The sequence below is a fragment of the Balaenoptera acutorostrata genome, chromosome 2, assembly GCF_949987535.1.
Source record: "Balaenoptera acutorostrata chromosome 2, mBalAcu1.1, whole genome shotgun sequence".
NCBI classification, from domain to species: Eukaryota; Metazoa; Chordata; class Mammalia; order Artiodactyla; family Balaenopteridae; genus Balaenoptera; species Balaenoptera acutorostrata.
Window position 1 is genome coordinate 4,390,969 of NC_080065.1, and position 9,784 is coordinate 4,400,752.

General features: G+C 43.3%; 1 long non-coding RNA gene across 2 annotated transcripts in view; it reads left to right on the plus strand.

The window, feature by feature from the left end:
* Window positions 1-9,157, plus strand: part of LOC130707357 (uncharacterized) — a 45,233-nt gene extending 36,076 nt beyond the window's left edge. For both annotated transcript variants that reach the window (XR_009007249.1, XR_009007248.1), the window contains exon 3: window positions 8,874-9,157. This is a non-coding gene — a long non-coding RNA (uncharacterized LOC130707357). The remainder of the gene's footprint in view (window positions 1-8,873) is intronic.
* The last annotated feature ends 627 nt before the right edge of the window (window positions 9,158-9,784 follow it).

The following is a 9,784-nucleotide window of genomic DNA, read 5'->3' on the forward strand; positions in this document are numbered from 1 at the left end:
GCCCGCCCACACTTGGCTGTCATGTAAGTGTGGGACGTGAGCCTCACCCACACCCTTGCTGGGAGCGTTGAGTTGGATGACCTGGAAGACAGCTCCTACGGTCAAAAGGAGGCTAGAATGTGGTGGCTGAATGTTTGAGAATCCTGTGCTTATTTAAACAGAGAGGAGAAAGCTTGGCTGTCCTGTCACCCACAGGGGATACCCAGACCACGGCCGTCCCAGGTGCAGGAGAGGACAGAAGCTCTGAGGCCAGAGACCCGGATGCTGTGCTCTGGCTGCGCATCCTCTGAAGACCTCCCCGCGTGGACACAAGATGAGAAATGGGCCCGTGGAGGTGTCAAACGGGAGCCCAGTCGGGGAGGCTGGGATTAAGCCTGTTCTAGGAGCATCGCGAAGTGGTAGGGGGGCAGGAGTCACCAGACCACCCACCCGAGCTCCTGTGAGGCTGGGTTTCCTGGCTCTGCCCTTGTTCTGAATACAAGAAAGACACTTGCAGAGCAATGCTTTGAAGATGAACCCGAGTACCTCAATATAAGTTACCCCCTACTAAAAGGCATGCAGACAGGCCAGGAAATAAGACAGCTCCCTTCCTGGGGTTGTCTGTGTGGAGATGCGCAAATTCTATGACTCCCAGCATCTTCCAGAAAAGTCTCTCCCCTTACCATTTCACTGTTTAAAAAAATGACTCTGTTTTTATTGTGGAAGGAATACATGCTTATGATAGAAAATTGAGAAAATACTAACCTTATTGAAAACAACATGTTCTTGAAGAAATGTTTAGCTGTAGCATCTTTTGGATTTGTCTCAGTAAGATGGTAGCACCTAGGTGACGGAGGCCTCCGGAAATCATTGGGAAGACTTCCTTCTCTCTTGATTCTGCCGAGCATGGAACTTGTGTTCCTTAAAAGCTGGAAAAATTTCAGCAGGGACAAACCCGTAACAGTTTATTTCTTTTTCAAAATAATGAAAGCATTTCAAGTATCTATATTTTCTCTGAATTCAGCTTTTGCCACTTCCTATTCATTTTCATCGGTTGGGTTCTCATTTTACTTTTTAAATTAGCCTTTAATTGGAGTCTTTCTTTTCTCTTTGAGTAGTGATTTAAGAATTTGTTCTTCAAATTGCACAATTGGTTTTTATTTTAAACCCCTGTTATTTGTTTCTCCAGTTTTCTTTTATTGTCCTTAAACTCTGGTAGAAATGCATCATCCAGTACATTCATTAAGGATTTCTTTGAAAACTGACATTCAATTATTTTCTACAAACATTTGATTGTTGTTTCTAAGTGACGGGAGGAGAAGTCTTTGCCTTTAGAAAGCAGTTTGCTTCATAGTTACTAATTTACAATTTATTCATCTTGTTTCACAGTTCCTATTGTTTTGGTCTACTTGATCAGTCTCAGGCTGAGAGTTTACCTGTGTTAACTCTTTTCTTTTTAATAAATTTATTTATTTATTTTTAATTTTGGCTGTGTTGGGTCTTTGTTGCGGTGTGTGGGCTTTCTCTAGTTGCGGTGGCTTCTCTTGTTGCAGAGCACGGGCTCTAGGCACGCGGGCTTCTGTAGTTGTGGCATGCGGGCTCAGTAGTTGTGGCTCACGGGCTCTAGAGCGCAGGCTCAGTAGCTGTGGTGAACAGGCTTAGTTGCTCCACGGCATGTGGGATCTTCCTGGACCAGGGCTCGAACCTGTGTCCCCTGCATTGGCAGGTGGATTCTTAACCACTGTGCCACCAGGGAAGTCCCTACCTTTGTTAACTCTTGATGTAAATTTAAGTTTCTCCTTGTACTTCTAATAGTTTCCTTACTACAATATCTGGCTAACTAACGTTCTGACAACTATTTCTTCATTGTGTATTATGCATCTTGTTAGTTTAAAAGACCCTCGTTAGCAGTGGGATGCAGTTGACTCTGGAGATTGTCATTACTGATATGTAGGTGTGGAGATTGGACAACTGGCCAGTTCCCCACACCCTACCTCTAGGGATTTGTCCCTCTGTACCCAGAGCAGCCTTTCCTCTCCGGGTTAGTGGAGACACTTCAGGCCCTCTGACGTGGACTTGACCCTGCCATGAGCTCTGGACGCCGGATGTTAAGTTCCAGGGAGCGGGCGACTCTTAACCCGCAGCCTGAAGTAGAGCCCCCAGGTGAACAACAGACCCTCAGCAAGAGATACACGCTTTTATTTTATTTTAATAATTTGTATTGGAGTATGGTTGATTTACAATGTTGTGTTAGTTTCAGGTGTACAGCAAAGAACATTATTTTAAACTGCTGAAATCTGAAGGTTGTTCAAGCAGCATTACATCAGCAAACGTCTGCCTAAGACACGATGCTTTCATATTATTTCAAAGACCTTTGCAACAGATTGTCGAGCTATCAGGGTGCATTTTTCTTGTTAGGGAAGTAAATTCCCACAGATGCAGAGATTGTCTATAAGAACCCCAGATATCTTTAGATTCACTGTTTCAGATTTTAAGAAAATTTTGTTCACTATGTTGTAAATAAAACTGGTGTTTAAGAAAATCATTCACTGATAAAAGAAAAACTGAAGGGTGATTCCCCTAACTTTATAGGATATTTATAAATGGAATAATGATAGTTGTAAATCCGACTTAAATCCATAGGGAAGTTTAGAATTTTAGGTTTGTGACTTTCCTATGTATCTATTCATATAGTAAATATTACTTTAAACCAAGTCCCTGACACAGTCTGTTCTCTGCACAAAAGCCACCCGTGGGTAGTGACACCCACCCATGGGCAGCTGCTCAGAAGACGCATGTATGTGGGGGCTGAAGGGATGAAAACTCCAGTCCTTCCTATGTTCAGTAAAATCCGCTCCCACCTCACATTTGTGTTGCCTGCTTGGGGTGAATAAGGGCTCAGCGGTGGGGACTTTTTTTCCTTTTATCTCCACATGTATTTTATGTTAACTTTTAAATACATTTCCATGCATTCTTCTTCTTCTTTTTTTTTTTTTTAGGTTTAATGAAACATTGTACAGAGAGAAATATTTATTTTCCTCCATGTAGATAACTTTTACTTCTCACTTTTGCCATCTCTCCACTTTCCCTCTTGTCAACGAATGCTCTCTATTTAAATCCAATCTTTTTAAAAAAAAGATATCCTGCTTATGTGAGTAGACCGTGTGATTTATCACCCAAATGGGGACATTTTAAAGGTGAGAGATTAAAAAACCTTTATGTCTCACAGAACAAACTAGGAGAAACAGAGGTGCAAAGAAGGAAGGTGAGTGGATTTACAGCCCCCAAGGGCTGCCTGGTGGTGGTGTTCCTGGGGCTCTGTGTGCACCTGTGACCAGTGCCCTTGAGAGTGGGGTGTCAGCTGGGGCTGGGCTTTCTCAGAGACACATTCCAGCTGATCGAGGGAGCAGGAACCTGGAGAAGAGTTGGCCTGGCCTGCTTTGTACCTGGGACGGTTGCAGCCTCTCATAGTTTCTAAGTCCCAGCTAGCCTGTGGCACGGTTTGGTGTGCCACCCTTCCTCCTGCTCTGCTGTGGGTGGTGACACCGGGCAGGGGCGTTGGCCAGAGGTCAGATGGGGTCTGAAGGCCCTTTTAAAAGTGAAATAAAAACCTTCTAACGTGGGAAGAGCTTGTTATGTTTCTCTGATGTGAAAATGATCAGTTGCTAGTCATCGGGTCCCCGCTGGGAATCGCAGGCTCCAGCCAGGCTGTGGGTTTGATCAGTGCTTGATTCAGAGATGAAATGTGTTTCATCTTCACCAGCGTAGCTCTGAAGCTGAGATCCACAGAGATAATCCACTTGAAACCCCAGCTTCTCTTCCTGCTTCCCCTATGCTTGTGCTGTGTTTCCTTTCTGACTGTGGCTGAAGTTGAGAGTTGAGTTATCAGTGAAGCACAGGACTCATCCACAGGATGACAAAAATGATGTATTTGAGTTCACCCTAAAACCAGCACCAAAGAGAAGGCTTTGGGGCTTCCCAGGTGGTCCAGTGGTTAAGACCCTGAGCTTCCAATGCAGCGGGTGCAGGTTTGATCCCTGGTTGGGGAACTAAGATCCCGCAAGCTGTGCGGCTCGGCCAAAAATAAATAAATAAATAAAAATATATTTTAAAAATCCTAGCTTATAAAATTTAAAAAAAACAAAGAGAAGATTTTGCACTGACTTACAGTTTATTTGGAGGGTTTATTTTCAGGCTGCTCTCCTGGCCTTATTCACCTGGTGTTGTATAGTAATAGTCTGCCACTTGGTACTAGCTGAAGGCACTTTCAGTATAATTTTCACTTGAAAATAACTTTAAGTGCATCACTTTTAATTCCTAACACTTAACTACATCATTTTCATTCGACCTATTTTTCATTATCTGTTTGGTGACTGGTAAACTATTAATTCAAATAGATGTGGTTAAGTTTCTTTCCTCAGTGCTGTCCTTAATCACTTCTTAATAGTTTTGATCCTTCATTTTACAACTAAAGTTCCAGAAGACAGAGAGGTGTGTCCACTGGGCAGGAAAAACCTCAGTCCTCCCGGCTGTGTTTCCTTTGCTCCCCAAATGGACCACTTCACTTCTGACACTTCTGGTCACCGAACCTGTGGTTTTTCCCCACACTGAGCAATCCTGCGACACCAGCTGGGTGTCCTACAGTCTAACTCAGTTGGAGCACTGTCTACCTGGAAACAGCATCAGACCCCACAGGTTAAGGGCTCAGTCCCACAAGACCACCGCCCACTTCAGATGCCAATGGCAAGTAGTCGGTCCCCAGGTTACCCCAACTTCTGCCCAATTCAGCTACAAATCGCAGGTCTCACCACCCCCTCCTCAGGGTCCATTAATTTGCTACAGCGGCTCAGAGAACTCAGGGAAACACTTCCTTACGTTCACCACTTTATTAAAGGATGTGAGAAAGGACACAGGTGAGCAGTCAGGTGAGGAGATGCACAGAGCCCGGTCTGGGAGGGTCCCAAGGGCTGGAGCTTCTGTCCGCGTGGCGCTGGGGTGCACCCCCTCCGGGTACATGACCGTGCTCTCCCACCTGGGAGCTCAGAGAACCCCTTACTCGGAGCTGGGGTGCACCCCCTCCGGGTACATGACCGTGCTCTCCCACCTGGGAGCTCAGAGAACCCCGTACTCCTGGGGTGTCGCAGAGGCTTCCTCGCGGAGGCGTGGTCCACCATTCACTCCATTTCCAGCCCCCTCCACTCTCTGGAGGGTGGGACGCAGGGATGAAAATTCTAAGCTTCCAATCACGGCTTTGTCTTTCTGGTGACCAGCCTCCAGCCAGGAGCCCACCCAGAGTCGCCTCAGTAGAACAAAAGACACTCATATCACTTAGGAAATTACTAGGGTTTTAGAAGCTCTGTGCCGGGAACCAGGGGCAGAGACCAATATGTGTATTTTCTAACTCACGTCCTCTTTCAGAAGAAGGTTTCTATTTGTTCCCAGGACCCTCACCCACCTGCCGTGTGTAAGGAGAACCCAGTGAGTTCCCGGCTCCACACGGCCACACCCCTCGCTCCCGCTCCTTTGAGAATTTCTCCCAAATGTGCATCAGTAGTCCCTTTGACTGTATAGACAGTCCAGCGAAGCAACTTCCTTAGACATGAAATGAATCACCGCCTCTTAGCAAAAGTCAGTGAGAAAACAAATTTGAGAGAGTAATAACATGGGCCAAATTCAGATATTGATATGAAAATAATAATCACTAGCAGATTTATTTTTAAAAACAAATAATATAAATGATGCATAATATTAAAAGAGATATGCCACAGTCAAGCATGGGACAGGGAAGAGGGAAGAATAATTATCATCTTATGATGATTATTGTGAGGAATAGGCTTTTTCTTAAGTAAAGGCTTTCCCCTTAATAAAACTGTCATTAAGGAAAAATATTGACAAATGCTAGGCTTCAGTTTCAGTATGTAAGACAGGGAAATTGTATGCAGGTTTGTGAATATTTTGTATAAATCTCTTATCTGGTATAAGCATTAATTAATGTAGGAAAATGCATTTTGTATTTTGTTCAAATAATCAAATGATTAGTGTTAATAACAAATACAAACAAACTCCTGGTGAATTAATATGCTAAATAGTCTTCCCTCTTGCAGACATCCATCTGCGGTATTTAATTTTAACACGATGCAGCAAGATACGTTGTTTTCATGAAAATTATGAAGTAGGAACTGGGAAAAGGTGGAACCCGGAAACACTGATATCTGGGAGACTTGTTGGCAGGGCCCATAGTATCGGTTCCTGTGTTAGTTTCTACAAGGGGTCCTGGCCTTCCTGTCTAAGCAAGGTGCACATTTAACTCCTACTAAAGAGAACTAATAATTCTATTTGTTGTCTCTTAATGATTCCACCAAAGAACTGAAAGAGGGAGGCCAAGACAGAGGGAAACATCTTTTGTCAAATATTCTAACCAACAGTGCATGGCCAGTGCTAAACTTTGGAATAGCTGTTACTGTAAAAATTTACCAACTGGCTGTTAAACCCACTCATGAATTTCACGGTCCAGAGTGAAGTTAGAGAAAAGAGATTCAATAGAAATGTGATCTTGAATGATCTGTTTTTCTACACATTTTTTCCCCTTCTGAAATTTAAGTGAAAATGATCAAGTTGGCCCAGATGAATGAAAATGCAAAGGACGTGGGTTGGATTAGGGGGAATAGGTTTATTTATTCAAACATATCTCAAAGGAAATCGTACTTTAAATAAACCCAGGAAACAGCATAGAATCCACTTTTTAAAACCTGCATTTCTTTTTTTTTAAGTATTATTGGCAGGGTGATCAAAAAAATAAGGTTTCTTATGCATGAGATTTTCCTTCTGTCTTCTCTGTACGTGTTGTAGCTTTTAAAATCTTCTGTCTACTCAGAAGGGGATCGGTGTTTCCTGGCTGAGGCAAAGGTACGGCTAAGGTGACGGCGCAGTGGTTGCTTCCATCTCTGGCACCGGCACTCCCTGGGCTGCACTGCCCTTCGGGAAGAGCCGCGGGGTTAGAACCCTCGTCTGCCTCCTTCAAACCCCCGAGCCACGGGGTTAGAACCCTCGTCTGCCTCCTTCAAACCCCCGAGCCACGGGGTTAGAACCCTCGTCTGCCTCCTTCAAACCCCTGAGCCACGGGGTTAGAACCCTCGTCTTCCTCCTTCAAACCCCTGAGCCACGGGTTAGAACCCTCTGTCTGCCTCCTTCAAACCCCTGAGCCACGGGGTTAGAACCCTCTGTCTGCCTCCTTCAAATCCCTGAGCCACGGGGTTAGAACCCTCGTCTGCCTCCTTCAAACCCCTGTGGGACGGGGTTAGAACCCTCTGCCTGCCTCCTTCAAACCCCTGAGCCACGGGGTTAGAACCCTCTGTCTGCCTCCTTCAAACCCCTGCGGGACGGGGTTAGAACCCTCTGTCTGCCTCCTTCAAACCCCTGCGGGACGGGGTGCCCCACACCCCCTCTGCTCTTCACTCATCATCCCTGCCGGCCACTCCCAGGGCCCCTGCTGAGTCTCATCTTCTCACTCCTGGTATCTCCCTCGGAGCATCCAGTTCTGATAGAGCAGATTGGGGTCCTGATGCTGCAATGGCTGCTAGTTTAGATGACACATTTCAGTTTTAACCAAGGCTTAAGAAGCCACCCTGCATTTTAAAACTAAGGTGCTCTGATGGGAGTTATTTCAGGTATGAGATAAGCCTCTGGGGCATTTGGGGAGGAGCATTCTTTCTTTTTATTTATTGAAGTATCGTTGATTTACAATATTATATTAGTTTCAGGTATATAACATGTGATTCAATATTTTTATAGATTATACTCCATTTAAAGTTATTATAAAATATTGGCTATATTCCATGTGCTGTACAACATATTCTTGTAGCTTATTTACTTTATACATAGTAGTTTGTACCTCTTAATCGCCTACCCCTGTCTTGCCCTCCCCCTTCTCTCTCCCCACTGGTAACCACTAGTCTGTACTCTGTATCTGTGAGTCTGTTTTTTTTTTAATTCTATTCATTTGTTTGTTTTATTTTTTAGATTCCACATATAAGTGACAACATACAGTATTTGTCTTTCTCTGTCTCACTTATTTCATTTAGGATAATACCTTCTAGGTCCATCCATGTTTTTGCAAATGGCAAAGTTTCATTCTTTTTTTATGGCTGAGTAGTATTACATTGTGTGTGTTTGTGTGCATGTGTGTGTGTATGATATATATATATGTACCACATCTTCTTTATACATTCATCTGTTGATGGACATGTAGGTTGCTTCCATGTCTTGGCTATTGTAAATAATGCTGCCATGAACATTGAGGTGCATATTTCTTTTTGAATGAAACTTTTTTTTTCTTTTTTTTTTTTTCAGGTATATACCCAGAAGTGGAATTGCTGGATCATATGGTAGCTCCATTTTTAGTTTTTCTGAGAAACCTCCATACTGTTTTCCAAAGTGGCTGCACCAACTTACATTCTCACCAACAGTGTAGGAGGGTTCCCTTTTCTCCACGCCCTCTCCAGCATTTGTTATTTGTGTTCTTTTTGATGATAGCCATTCTGACAGGTGTGAGGTGATATCTCATTGTGGTTTTGCTTTGCATTTCCCTCATGATTAGCAATGTTGAGCATCTTTCCACGTGCCTGTTGGCCACCTGCACTTCCTCTTTGGAAAAATACCTACTCAATTCTTCTGCCCATGTTTTAGTCAGGTTGTTCGTTTTTTTGATGTTGAGTTGTATGAGCTATTTATGTATTTGGGATATTAACCCTTATTGGTCATATCATTTGCAAATATGTTCTCCCATTCAGTAGGTTGTCGTTTCGTTTTGTTGATGGTTTCCTTTGCTGTGCAAAAGATTTTAAGTTTAATTCGGTCCCATTTGTTTATTTTTGCTTTTGTTTCCTTTACTTTAGGAGATGGATCCAAAAAAATATTGCTGTGGGGCTTCTCTGGTGGCGCAGTGGTTGAGAATCTGCCTGCCAATGCAGGGGACACAGGTTCCAACCCTGGTTTGGGAGGATCCCGCATGCCATGGAGCAACTGGGCTCGTGAGCCACAACTACTGAGCCTGCGCGTCTGGAGGCTGTGCTCCGCAACAAGAGAGGCCGCGATAGTGAGAGGCCCGCGCACCGCGATGAAGAGTGGCCCCCGCTTGCCACAACTGGAGAAAACCCTCGCACAGAAACGAAGACCCAACACAGCCATAAAAATAAATAAAAAATAAATTAATTAAAAAACAAAAAACAATTTTCTTCCTTTAAAAAAAAAATATTGCTGTGATTTATGGCAAAGGGTGTTTGCCTATGTTTTCCTCTAGCAGTTTTATAGTATCCAGTCTTACATTTAGGTCTTTAATCCATTTTGAGTTTATTTTTGTGTATGGTGTTAGGGAGTGTTCTAATCTCACTTTTTACATGTAGATGCCCAGTTTTCCCAGCACCACTTATTGAAGAGACGGCCTTTTTTCCATTGTATATTCTTGCCTCCTTTGCTGTAGATTAATTGACCGTAAGTGTGTGGGTTTATTTCTGGGCTCTCTCTTCCAAATCCCTTATGCATTCTTCAATATCACCTAGTCTGCTATTAATTCCTTCTAGTGTGTTTTTAATTTCAGTTATTGTATTCTTCAGTGCTGACTGGTTCTTTTTTACATTTTCTAATTCTTGTTAAAATTCTAACTGTGTTCATCTATTCTTTTCCCTAATTTGGTTAGCATTCTTATTACTAATGTTTTGAACACTTTATCTAGTAAATTATTTATTTCTGTTTCATTAATTATTTTTTCAGGGGTTTTCCCTTATTCTTTCATTTGAAACAAATTCCT